The sequence below is a fragment of the Tursiops truncatus genome, chromosome 16, assembly GCF_011762595.2.
Source record: "Tursiops truncatus isolate mTurTru1 chromosome 16, mTurTru1.mat.Y, whole genome shotgun sequence".
NCBI lineage: Eukaryota > Metazoa > Chordata > Mammalia > Artiodactyla > Delphinidae > Tursiops > Tursiops truncatus.
This window is the reverse complement of record NC_047049.1, coordinates 71324474-71338614: the sequence shown is the minus strand read 5'-3', so window position 1 is coordinate 71338614 and position 14141 is coordinate 71324474. Positions and strand designations below refer to the sequence as shown.

General features: G+C 39.0%; 1 long non-coding RNA gene across 1 annotated transcript in view; it reads right to left on the bottom strand.

Annotated features, from left to right (window-relative positions):
• Nucleotides 1-1098: 1098 nt before the first annotated feature.
• LOC141276758 (uncharacterized) overlaps nucleotides 1099-14141 on the bottom strand; it is a 97407-nt gene continuing 84364 nt past the window's right edge. The window contains exon 3 of the long non-coding RNA XR_012326750.1: nucleotides 1099-1246. This is a non-coding gene — a long non-coding RNA (uncharacterized lncRNA). The remainder of the gene's footprint in view (nucleotides 1247-14141) is intronic.

Sequence of the window (14141 nt, the reverse complement as noted above, 5' to 3'; positions counted from 1 at the left end):
GATTCACAGATACAAAAATGAGGACAGATATATTCTCTTTGATGACGAGAACAACCACTAATTGCCTTTATACACTCAATCATTAAGGAATTATTGAGCACATACTTGAGTAAGCTGTACTGAAGGATACTTAGGTTCATAAGAGAGCCTCTGCTCGAAAAACACTATAAAATCTACAACTTCCAGATGTCAAACTTGGAGCTGGTGCGAGCCCAAAAGTATCCAAGCCCAAAAGAATCTGCTCCCAAGAGAATTAACACTTGGACTCTTAAATGTAACTTTAGTCACTTCTTCCCTTCCTCCTCCATCTCAGATGAATGAATATACTGCATCCAGAGATGTGCCTGCCAGAGTCTGAAAAAAATTTAGCTGTCAAATTCTGTAAACAAAGAAGGTCAAGTGTGATTTCATTATAAGTAGAATGGGTGATGGATCACTTGGTGTGAAGTGACATGTGACGGGCTGTCTGCTGGCCGAAAAGAAATCTGTCTCCACCAAGACCTCAAGTAACCTGAAATTCTGATATTAGAGATGTATTGCCTTGAATTTCGAAGATTTTCTACCCTTCAAATGTTCCCCAGGAGTAGGAAATCATCCTTTGGGTAACAACAGCTGAGCCACGATTAGCTTACATCTTGCAAAGATTAGTCAAGCCCTTTGCATCTGGGATACAGGTATTCAGCAGAGAAAGGAAGAAGAAATTGGGTACCAGGAGAAGGTATAGTTGGAAATGCTGAAAGCAAGGAGAACTGATTCACACACACATGCACACACACACACATTTTTCCTAAACCCCAGGACTGTGCCCAGGACAGACTCAAGCCATGGAAAGGTCTATATTTATATTCTCTTATAGTGTAACAGTAAACACTTGCTATTTAACAGATAATAATGAATGCCAGAAATGATTAGCTGTTATTAAGGTTTACCTGAAAAGAGAATGTGCATGAGCAGGGGAAGGGGAGAGCAGTCATGCTGTCAGTGCTTTGCCTAAGAAATACTTATTGAATGAATGAAATTAAATACATGAAAAAAACAGATGAAGCCAGACATGATAATGGTAATATTATTAATAATAACAATAATAATCACCTTAAGGGCTTCCCTGGTGGCGCAGTGGTTGAGAGTCCGCCTGCCAATGCAGGGGACACAGTTTCGTGCCCCGGTCCGGGAAGATCCCACATGCCGCGGAGCGGCTGGGCCCGTGAGCCATGGCCACTGAGCCTGCGTGTCCGGAGCCTGTGCTCTGCAACGGAAGAGGCCACAATAGTGAGAGGCCCGCGTACCGCAAAAAATAAAGAAATAAAAATAATAATAACCTTAAAATGCAAAAGGTTAAAGATCTATAAGCAGCTTTTTATATATCAAATTAAGCATGCCGTTGTCTTCACATTCATGTTTTGAAAGAGTGCAAGACATGTCAACTCTTCCTCAAGGGAAAAAAAAAGTCTAACAAACAAATAAATCAAAAGACCAAGTCTTGAACACTTGCCTCTATCTTTGTTATTTGCTCCCTTTTTCAAAATGAATAACTACAGACATTCTGGGGCACTCATAAATTGGCCTAGAGCTCTTATTTCCACTGGTTGACCTTCACATGAATCAGAAGCAACCAAAGCTTTTTTGCTTTTGTTAATTAAAGATTCTGGACTGATCAAAAACTTCATTTGGGCTAAGGCCAGTTGGTGTAAAGTCTGCAACCCTTACTTAAGTGAGACATCAGTCAGAATAGGAAAAACATGCTTCTCCATCGCAGTGAAACTTAAGAAGAGGCCCATCTTCCATTCAAGAAAAGTGCTTTTGCACGGGTCAAGCAGAAACCAAGCAACTCAAACAAGAAGACCTTCTGCTATATTTGAATGCCTGGCATCTGGAAAGGCTGAACCTTAAATGAATAATTTGCCAGTCTCTTCAAGAAGTCTCTAAAATTTTCCAAGCCAGGGGAAAAGAATAATGGTTAATACAGTGACTCTTCACCCTGAATTTTCTAGGAGAGACCAACATTTCAAATAATTGATCATTCTCCATAAAGGTATTACCATATAGCCTGATTTAGGGTTCAGAAAAAATGGCCTGTGTGTTTATGGATCAAGTCCCTTCCTGTACAATAGCTCATGATTATAAAATGATGCAACAGGAACGTTAGCTTGGTTTAAACTTGTTATGTTTTTATAAACTAAAGAGAATTTATCTTGATGCTGACCTACTTTTTGCATAGACTGAATGCTACCTCCCCAAATGCCCTTGAATATAACTGACTTTGTACTTGACTATGGTCCAAGCTAAAGGACAACAGATAAAAGGAAAACATTAACTAAAATACTAAACAATAATAAAATGTTCATGCTAATCAGATTTTCTGATTACCTAAGGATTAGGCAGAAACAACTTTTGCAAAAATAGAGTTTCCAAAACGTATGAGTCATTCTTAAAAATATAAATATGGGGAATGGAATTAAGTCTATTTTTATGGGTTCAGGATCATCGTTCTAGACTTTAATTCTTCAGAGGTTATTTCTGAAAATAGACTGGCAGACAGTGCAGGCCATTGGACTAAAGGTGAACAGACTTTGAAACAGTTTCTAAAAGATACTTGTGGCAATGAGCTTTAAAAAGTTATACCTGTACAATAATATTTTGTTTTTTAACTTGTCTGAAAGGATTTCAGCTCTATTTAGGATTGGAGGTTCTATTTAGTAGGATGCTATCTAATAAATCTGTCTACTTTCTATATATTCAGTCTTCTGCTACTTGCTATGATCAGTCGATCAAAGTTTTACTGCCATTTTTCAGATAGCTTCTCAATTTTAGATGTTTATTCTTATTCTCATTTGAATGCCTGACTATATCTTTGTCTGGTTTTTGTGGGAGGTGTCTGTGAACCTTGAATAAGAAACACCATCTGTAGTTCATTTATTTGGCATAAGGGTCCATTTAGAGAGATTTTTGGCATTTAAAACCAAACTGCTGTGCTACCCTCTGGCTGCTTCTGATAAAATCTAACAGAAGAAATTGGTAGCATGTTCCCCTACAGGTCTTTCTCTGTGTGGAATTTCATGTTTCTCTCACAGCCTAGTTGAATGTCTACTCATCTTATCAAGTTGACATGATTAATTTCTCACTGATAGGACAGCAGACGCATTTGAAATAAATTAGGGTGATCCTGCTTTCTGTTAAAGTCCTCTGCGTGTGCCCACTTGTAATTTTCCAGCCAGTAAGCTTGAGTGTATTTTCTAACAGTTCAGATATACCATTATTTTCCATTTTCACTTCTCTTTTTCTGATGTCTGCAGACTGGGGAAGGGCCAGGGGAAACGCCACTTTATTTGCTCTACATTTTGCCAAAGGTGGAAGATTTTTAATCATTCCTCTCTGCAAGCTTCCAGAGGGGGATAAATGAACCATACAGCGATACTTATAATCTAATTAAGATAAAACATCACATCCTTCCAATTAACTTCACTTCAGATTCAGAAGACCCAAATGTGATCTATACTGAGGACACATCTTTAGCAAGCCCACGCACACAGCAGAAAAAAGATATCCTCTTTCATCATTCAAACAGCAATTCCTTCCCTTCTTTTCCAAGATGACAACAGTGTGTCAAATTCACAAAATTTTAACAATAATTGTACCTTAGATTCATAGAGGGCCATTTATCAAAGCCTCTTGTTTGAAGAAGCTTTTAAAATATAAAAGGTAAATATTAAGGGACTTATGCCTTTATCTCTGACACATAAAGAGCTTAGATGTTGTCACTTCCATCCTTAGAATAAGAAAAAGTTGAATAAACTTAAAATCAATGAGTTTTCTTGGACCATCAGAGAATTGAGGTCACAGGGCAGATAGCCACTCTGAATTCTAGAGAGACAGAAGAATACAAAGAAACACAGCCGACGTCAGTTTATCCAGAGCAAAAGCCACTAGAGCCATAAATTGGTAGGAACACTTCAATAGTTATTTTGACGAATTGCTGGAGGCTGAGTGTAGACTAGCATGGAAAATGAGAAGTTCCTGGGGGCTGCAGTTTTAGAGAGACCCTCACACTTTCATGGATTATACCTCCAGGAACCTCACCAGGTTCTTACAATGGAGAGCCAAGAAAAATCATCTCATGTATTTGGCAAAGGTGGGGGAAAATAATCATTTAAAGATATGTTCATTGTGTTCTCCATAACAAAGGGCTACTCTCCACTGAAAAGACTTCAGTAGAGCCTTACCTTACACAGGCATAAGAGCAATTACCCAGCCCCAGTCCTCGATAGCCTCCTGTCTCACCCCAAGAGGGCAGAGAGAGGGGGAAAAAAGTTAAACTCTTGTGAAACTCACATCCCAGTAACACAGGTCCACTAAAAACTGAGATTTAATCTTAAGATTATAGAACACTACTCCTAATCCATTCTTAACCACCACATCAACAGAGCTCCAGTAAAACAGTAGATTACAACTCAAAGAGCTGCAAGGTTCACATTCCTTAGGAAGGGGTTCTTTGGGGAAATGCAAAGGTAATAGTGAGGACAAACTCAAGGACACCAGAGAAAGTTGAGGCCATGTCACCTACAGTTACAAACAAACATTAAATACAGCCTGATAGCCAGATTAACATAAAATCTAAAGATCTATGTATCTTATTTCTTACTGTAAGTTATGTCTGGCTTTTAACAACAACAACAAAAATCACAAGGAATGCTAAAAGTAAGTCTGAAGAGATAAAGCAAGCATCAGAACCAGACTCAGATATGACACAGATTTTGGAATTATCAGACCAAGAATTTAAAATAAATTTGATTAACATGTTGAGGGCTCTAATGGAAAAAGTAGACAATATGCAAGGGCAGATAAATAATGTAAGCAGAGAGATGAAAAGTGTAAGAAAGAATCAGTATAAATGTTAGAAGAAAAAAAGTGTAACACAAATGAAGAATGCCTTTGACGGACGCTTCAGCAGACTAGGCACAGCTGACGAAAGAATCAGTGAATATGGAGAAACATCAATAGAAACTTTCCAAAATGAAATGCAGAAGGGAAAAAAAATGGAACAGAACAACCAAGCACTATGGGGCAATCCCAAAAGGTATAACACAGAATAACTGGAATACCAGAAAAAGCAGAGACAACAGAGCAGAAAAAAATACATGAAGTAATTATGGCCAAGAAATTTCAAAATTTAACAAGAGATACCAAATTATACATCCAGAAATTCAGAGAACACCAAGAGACTAAATACCAAAAACTCTACAGTTAAGAATATCATATTCAGGGTTTCCCTGGTGGCGCAGTGGTTGGGAGTCCACCTGCCGATGCAGGGGACACAGGTTTGTGCCCCAGTCTGGGAGGATCCCATATGCCGCGGAGCGGCTGGGCCCGTGAGCCATGGCCGCTGAGCCTGCGCATCCGGAGCCTGTGCTCCGCAACGGGAGAGGCCACAACAGTGAGAGGCCCGCATACCACTGAAGAAAAAAAAAAAAAAAAAAGAGTATCATATTCAAACTCCAGAATAAAACAAAGAGAAAATCTTGAAAGAAGGCAGGGGAGAATAAAAACCTTACCTATAGAGTAAAAAGGATGAGAATTATAGCACAATTTTCTACAGAAAAAAGAAGAAGAAATTTCTTGCAAGCAAGAAGATAGCGGAATGAAATATTTTAAATGATGAAAGAAAAAAAATCTAGAATTATATACCCAGCAAAATTATCCTTCAAAAGTGAAGGAGAAATAAAGATTTTCTGAGACAAACAAAAACTAAGAAGAGAGGGATGGTGAACTTCTCTTCTTCCACAGACACACTGAATATACCACTATACACGAGACAATTCCCTCTGAAAGAAGTCCAAAAATAGCTGAGTGGCTCCTATACATTGGGCAGATGAGAAAATACCCACACAGAAATAGGTAGAAAAGGCTGAAACCCACTCTCGCCACCTCCAGCATAACATCATACAACTGGGGGAAAACCCCAACCCCTACCTTCCCCCTGAGTGAATAGTTTGGACCCCACATTTACTGCCCCAACTTTCAAGACTCCTACCTGAAGAATGGGCCCTCCAAAATGCCTAGCTCTGAAAGACAATGAAGCTTGCACCCACAAGACTCACAAGACTATAGCAAACTAATGGGCATGCAAGGACTTGCTATGACTATTCCCTCAGAGTTCAGCTCGGAAGGAGCAGGAAAAATTGCCCATCTCTCAGTCTTTCCCTGGGAAGGTTTGCATCTAGATACTTCAAAAGCTGCTGCTTGAAGGTCAAGATTATAATTTAAGCACACATCTAGGGGCTGGGTGCAATGCTCCCCAGAGACTATGAAACTGATGGACATTTCCACTGCCATCTCTGTGTAGCCCACTCAAAGTTGCCAGACTCTCCCTGGAAGGAGCCTGCACATGCATCTGCACCGTAGCTTTTGCACTGCCAACTGAGGGACGGATCCTCAGATTGCTTGGCTCTAATATCCAACAGGGCTTCCATTCATGAGATACAGGGACTACTGCAAAAAGGAGTTCTTAACCAGCTATTGTCTCAGGACTCAGTGCAAAGGGAGTAGGCAAAAGTGTCTGTCTCCCAGTGTATCCTGAATGGGATCCATCTGCATACTTTGAGAGGCACTGCATCAGGGTCAGACTTCTAATACAGCACACATCTAAGGACTGCTTATCATATAATGATACAGAGGTCAACTCATCAAAAGACTATAACATTAGTAAATATTTATATATCCAACATAGGAGCACCTAAAAATATAAGGCAAATATTAACAAATCTGAAGGGAGAAATAGCAATACAATAATAGTAGAGAAATTCAATGCCCCACTTTGAGCAATGGATAGATCATCCAGACAGAGTATCAGTAAGAAAACAGTGGGCTTAAACTAACATTAGACCAGATGGACCAAACAGACATATCATAACATTCCATTTAACAGCAATAGAATACACACTCTTCTCAAACACACATGGAATATTCTCCAGGATAGATAATATGTTAGGACACAAAATAAATCTTAAAAAATTAAGAGGGAGAAGTCATATCAAGTATCTTTTGCAATCACAATGGTATGAATCTAGAAATCAATTACAAGAAGAAAACAGGGAAATTTACAAATAAGTGGAAATTAAACAACATCCTAATGAACAACTAATGGGTCAAAGAAGAAATCAAAAGAGAAATCAAAAAACATCTTAAGAGAAATTAAAATGGAAACACAATACATCATGGAATGCAGCAAAAGAAGTGCTAAGAGGGTAGTTTCGGGGGATAAACAACTACACTGAGAAAAAAGGGAGATCTCAAATAAATAACCTAACTTTATACTCAGGGAACTAGAAAAAGAATATAAACTAAGCCTGAAGTCGGGAGAAGAAAGAAATAAGAAATATCACAGTGGGAAAAAATGAAATAGAGACTACAAAGACAATAAAAAAGATCAATGAAACTAAGAACTGATTTTTTTGAAACCAAAATAAAATAAACAAAACAGATAAAATTTTAGCTAGACCAAGAAGGAAAAAAAAAAGGACTCAACATTAGAAATGAAAGAGCAGACATTACAATATTACATACCACACAAAGGATCGTAACAGACCACTATGAATATTTATAATCCAACAAATTGGAAACCTAGAAAAAAAACATATATCTTACTTGAAACGTACAACCTACCAAGAATGAGTCATGAAGAAACAGAAAATCTGAATAAATCAATTATTAGTAAGGAAATTAAATCAGTATTCAGAAACCTTCCAACAAAGAAAAGTCTTGGAACAGATGACTTCACCAGTGAATTCTACCAAACATTTAAAGAAAAATTAATACCAATCCTTCTCAAACACTTCCAAAAAATAGAAGAGGAGGGAATACTCCAAACTCACTTTTCAAGGCCAGCATTATTTTGATACCAAAGCGAGACAAGGAAACGACAAGAAAAGAAAATTACAGGCCAATATCATTGATGAACACAGATACAAAAATCCTCAACAAAATACTGTTAAACTAAATTCAGTGGTACATTAAAAGGATTATACACCATGATCAAGTGGGATTTATTCCAGGGGTGTAAAGATGGTTCAACATCTACAAATCAATCAATAGGATACAGTGCATCAATAAATGAAGGATAAAAGTCATATAATCATCTCAAAAGATGCAGAAAAAGCATTTGTCAAAATTCAGTATCTTTTCATGATAAAAACTCTCAACAACCTGGGTACAGAGGGAATGTACCTCAACATAATAAAGGCCATATATGACAGCCCCACACTAACATCACACTTAATGGTGAAAAGCTAAAAGCATTGCCTCTAACATCCAGGGTAAATCAAGTATGCAAACTCTCAGCACTCCTATTCAACACTATACTGGAAGTCCTAGCAGAACAATTAGGCAACTAAAGAAATAAAGGGCGCCCAAATTGCAAATGCAGAAGTAAAATTGTTTCTCTCTGCAGATGACATGATAGATAACCATAAAGACTCCACCAAAAGAAACCCCTGTAGAACTTATAAGTTCAGTAAAGTTGAAGAATACAAAATAAATATTAAAAACTCAGCTGCATTTCTATATACTAACAAAGAACTATAAAAAAGAGAAATTGGAAGGACCTTCAAGATGGCAGAGGAGTAAAACGTGGAAATCACCCTCCTTCCCATCAAAAATACATCTACACGTGGAACAACTCCTACAGAACACCTACTGAATGCTGGCAGAAGACCTCAGACCTCCCAAAAGGCAAGAAATTCCCCACATACCTAAGTAGGGCAAAAGAAAAAAGGAAAAACAGAGACAAAAGAATAGGGACAGGACCTGCACCTCTGGGAGGGAGCTGTGAAGGAGGAAAGGTTTCCACACACTAGAAAGCCCCTTCACTGGTGTAAACAGGGGGTGGGCGGTGGGGGGGGGGAACTTCGGAGCCACGGAGGAGAGCGCAGCAGCAGGGGTGCGGAGGGCAAAGCGGAGAGATTTCCTCACAGAGGATCAGTGCCGACCAGCACTCACCAGCCAGAGAGGCTTGTCTGCTCACCCGCCGGGGTGGCCGGGGCTGGGAGCTGAGGCTCGGGCTTCGGTCTGAGCGCAGGGAGAGGACTGGGGTTGGCGGCATGAACACAGCCTGAAGGGGGTTAGTGCACCACGGCTGGCCAGGAGGGAGTCTGGGAAAAAGTCTGGAATTGCCTAAGAGTTGAGACCATTGTTTCAGGGTGCACGAGAAGAGGAGATTCAGAACACTGCCTAAATGAGCTTCAGAGATGGGAGTGAGCCGCGGCAATCAGTTTGGACACCAGAGACGGGCATGAAACGCTAAGTCTGCTGCTGTAGCCACGAAGAAGCCTGTGTGCAAACACAGGTCACTATCCACACCTCCCCCTTCCCCGGAGCCTGTGCAGCCCACCACTGCCATGGGTCCCATGATCCAGGGGCAACTTCCCCGGCAGAACACACGATGTGCCTCAGGCTGTAGCAACATCACGCCGGCCTCTGCCGCTGCAGGCTCACCCCATATTCCGTACCCCTCCCTCTCCCCAGCCTGAGTGAGCCAGAGCCCCCTAATCAGCTGCTCCTTTAACCCCCCTCCTGTCTGGGCAAAGAACATATGCCAGATGGTGACCTACATGCAGAGGCGGGGCCACATCCAAAGTTGAACCCCAGGAGCCGTGTGAACAAAGAAGAGAAAGGGAAATTTCTCCCTGCAGCCTCAGGAGCAGCAGATTAAATCTCCACAATCAACTTGATGTGCCTGCATCTGTGGAATACCTGAATAGACAACAAACCACCCCAAAGTTGAGGCGGTGGCCTTTGGGAGCAACAATAGACTTGGGGACTGCAGAATGGAACTGACTAGTTTCTGATTTTTATGTTTATCTTACTAAAGTTTTTAGTACTTGTTATCATTGGTGGATTTGTTTATTTAGTTTGGTTGCTCTCTTCTTTTTATTTTAATAATTGTTTTTAATTTTTTCTTTTAATAATTTCATTTTACTTTATTATATTTTATTTTCCTTCTTTCTTTTTATTTCTCCATTTTCTTCCAAGCCATGTGGCTGACAGCGTCTTGGTGCTCCGGCCAGGTGTCAGGCCTGTGCCTCTGAGGTGGGAGAGCCAACTTCAGGACACTGGACCACCAGAGACCTCCCAGCCCCACCTAATATAAATCAGTGAGAGCTCTCCCAGAGATCTCCGTCTCAGCACTAAGACCCAGCTCCACTCAATGACCAGCAAGCTCCAGTACAGGACACTCTATGCCAAACAACTAGAACACAGGAACACAACACCACCATTAGCAGAGAGGCTGCCTAAAATCATAATAAGTTCATAGACACAACAAAACACACCACCAGACTTGATCCTGCCCACCAGAAAGACAAGATCCAGCCTCTTCCACCAGAACACAGGTACCAGTCTGCTCCACCAGGAAGCCTACACAACCCACTGAACCAACCTTAGCCACTGGGGACAGACACCAAAAACAATGGGAACTACAAACCTGCAGCCTGTGAAAAGCAGACCCCAAACACAGTAAGGTAAGCAAAATGAGAAGACAGAGAAACACACAGCAGATGAAGGAACAAGGTTAAAAACCCACCAGACCTAACAAATGAAGAGGAAATAGGCAGTCTCCCTCAAAAAGAATTCAGAGTAATGACATTTTAAAGATGATCCAAATCTTGGATATAGAATGGAGAAAATACAAGAAACGTTTAACAAGGACCTAGAAGAACTAAGGGGCAAACAAACAATGGTGAACAACACAATAAATGAAATTTAAAAATCTCTAAAAGGAATCAATAGCAGAATAACCGAGGCAGAAGAACGGATAAATGACCGGGAAGATAAAATAGTGGAAGTAACTACTGCAGAGCAGAATAAAGAAAAAAGAATGAAAAGAATTGACGACAGTCTCAGAGACCTCTAGGACAACATTAAATGCACCAACATTCGAACTATAGGGGTCCCAGAAGAAGAAGAGAAAAAGAAAGGGACTGAGAAAATATTTGAAGAGATTACAGTTGAAAACTTACCTAATATAGAAGAGGAAATAGTCAATCAAGTACAGGAAGCACACAGAGTCCCATAAAGGAAAAATCCAAGGAGAAACATGCCAAGACACATATTAATCGAACTATCAGAGATAAAATACAAAGAAAAAATATTAAAAGCAGCAAGGGAAAAGCAACAAATAACATACAAGGGAATCCCCATAAGGTTAACAGCTGATCTTTCAGCAGAAACTCTGCAAGCCAGAAGGGAGTGGCAGGACATATTTAAAGTGACAAAAGGGAAAAACCTATAACCAAGATTACTCTACCCAGCAAGGATCTCATTCAGATTCAATCGAGAAATTAAAACCTTTACAGACAAGCAAAAGCTAAGAGAATTCAGCACCACCAAACCAGCTCTACAACAAATGCTAAAGGCATTTCTCTAGGCAGGAAACACAAGAAAAGGAAAAGACCTACAATAACAAACCCCAAACAATTAAGAAAATGGTAACAGGAACATACATATCAATAATTACCTTAAATATAAATGATTTAAATGCTCCAACCAAAAGACATAGACTGGTTGAATGGATACAAAAACAAGACCTGTATATATGCTGTCTACAAGAGACCCACTTCAGACCTAGGGACACATACAGACTGAAAGTGAGGGGATGGAAAAAGATATTCCATGCAAATGGAAATCAAAAGAAAGCTGGAGTAGGAATTCTCGTATCAGACAAAATAGACTTTAGACTAAAGACTATTACAAGAGACAAAGAAGGACACACATAATGATCAAGGGATCAATCCAAGAAGATATAACAATTGTAAATATTTATGCACCCAACATAGGAGCACCTCAATACATAAGGCAAATACTAACAGCCATAAAAGGGGAAATCAACAGTAACACAATCATAGTAGGGGACTTTAACACCCCACTTTCATCATGGATACATCATCCAAAATGAAAATAAATAAGGAAACACAAGCTTTAAATGATACATTAAACAAGATGGACTTAATTGATATTTATAGGACATTCCATCCAAAAACAACAGAATACACTTTCTTCTCAAGTGTTCATGGAACATTCTCAAGGACAGATCATGTCTTGGGTCACAAATCAAGCCTTGGTAAATTTAATAAAATTGAAATCGTATCAAATATCTTTTCTGACCACAACGTTATGGGACTAGATATCAATCACAGGAAAAAAATGTAAAAAATACAAATACATGGAGGCTAAATACTACTACTAAATGACCAAGAGATCACTGGAGAAATCAAAAAGGAAATTAAAAAAATACCTAGAAACAAATGACAATGAAAACACAATGACCCAAAACCTATGTGATGGAGCAAAAGCATTTCTAAGAGGGAAGTTTATAGCAATACTTCAAGAAACAAGAAATATCTCAAATAAACAACCTAAACTTACACCTAAATCAATTAGAGAAAGAAGAAGAACAACAACAAAAATCCAAAGGTAGTAGAAGGAAAGAAATCATAAAGATCAGATCAGAAACAGATGAAGGAAACAATAGCAAAGATCAATAAAACTAAAAGCTGGTTCTTTGAGAAGATAAACAAAATTGATAAACCATTAGCCAGACTCAATAAGAAAAAAGGGAGAAGACTCAAATCAATAGAATTAGAAATGAAAAAGGAGAAGTAACAACTGACACTGCAGAAATACAAAGGATCATGAGATTACTACAAGCAACTATATGCCAATAAAATGGACAACCTGGAAGAAATGGACAAATTCTTAGAAAAGCACTACCTTCTGAGACTGAACCAGGAAGAAATAGAAAAAATAAACAGACCAATCACAAGACTGAAATTGAAACTCTGATTTAAAATCTTCCAACAAACAAAAGACCAGGATCAGATGGCTTCACAGGTGAACTATATCAAATAATTAGAGAAGAGCTAACACCTATCCTTCCCAAACCCTCCAAAGTACAGCAGAGGGAGGAACACTCCCAAATTCATTCTACGAGGCCACCTGATCACCCTGATACCAAAACCAGACAAAGACGTCACACAAAAAGAAAACTATAGGCCAGTATCACTGATGAACGTAGATGCAAAACTCCTCAACAAAATACTAGCAAACAGAATCCAAGAGCACATTAAAAGGATAATATACCATGATCAAGTGGGGTTTATTGCAGGAATGTAAGGATTCTTCAATATACGCAAAGTAATCAATATGATACACCATATTAAGAAACTGAAGGATAAAAACCATATGATCATCTCAACAGATGCAGAAAAAGCTTTTGACAAAATTCAACACCCATTTATGATAAAAGCCCTCCAGAAAGTAGGCATAGAGGGAACTTACCTCAACATAATAAAGGCCATATAGGACAAACCCACAGCCAAGATTGTTCTCAATGGTGACAGACTGAAACCATTTCCCCTAAGATCAGGAACAAGACAAGGTTGCCCACTTTCACCGCTATTATTGAATATATAGTTTTTGAAGGTTTAGCCTCAGCAATCAGAGAAGAAAAAGAAATAAAAGGAATCCAAATTGAAAAAGAAGGAAAACTGCCACTGTTTCCAGATGACATGATACTACACAGAGAATCCTAAAGATGCTATCAGAAAACTACTATAGCTGATCAATGAATTTGGTAAAGCAGCAGTATACAAAATTAATGCACAGATATCTGTTGCATTCCTATACAATAATGATGAAAAACCTGACAGAGAAATGAAGGAATCACTCCCATTTACCACTGCAACAAAAAGAATAAAATACCTAGAAATAAACCTACCTAAGGAGACAAAAGACCTGTATGCAGAAAACCATAAGACACTGATAAAAGAAATTAAAGATGATACAGATGGAGAGAGTTACCATGTTCTTGGACTGGAAGAATCAACACTGTGAAAATGACTATACTACCCAAAGCAATCTACAGATTCAATGCAATCCCTATCAAACTACCACTGGCATTTTTCTCAGAACTAGAACAAAAAATTTCACAATTTGTATGGAAACACAAAAGACCCTGAATAGCCAAAGCAATCTTAAGAAAGAAAAATGGAGCTGGAGGAATCAGGCTCCGGGACTTCAGACTATACTACAAAGCTACAGTAATCAAGACAGTATGGTACTGGCACAAAAACAGAAATATAGATCAATGGAAT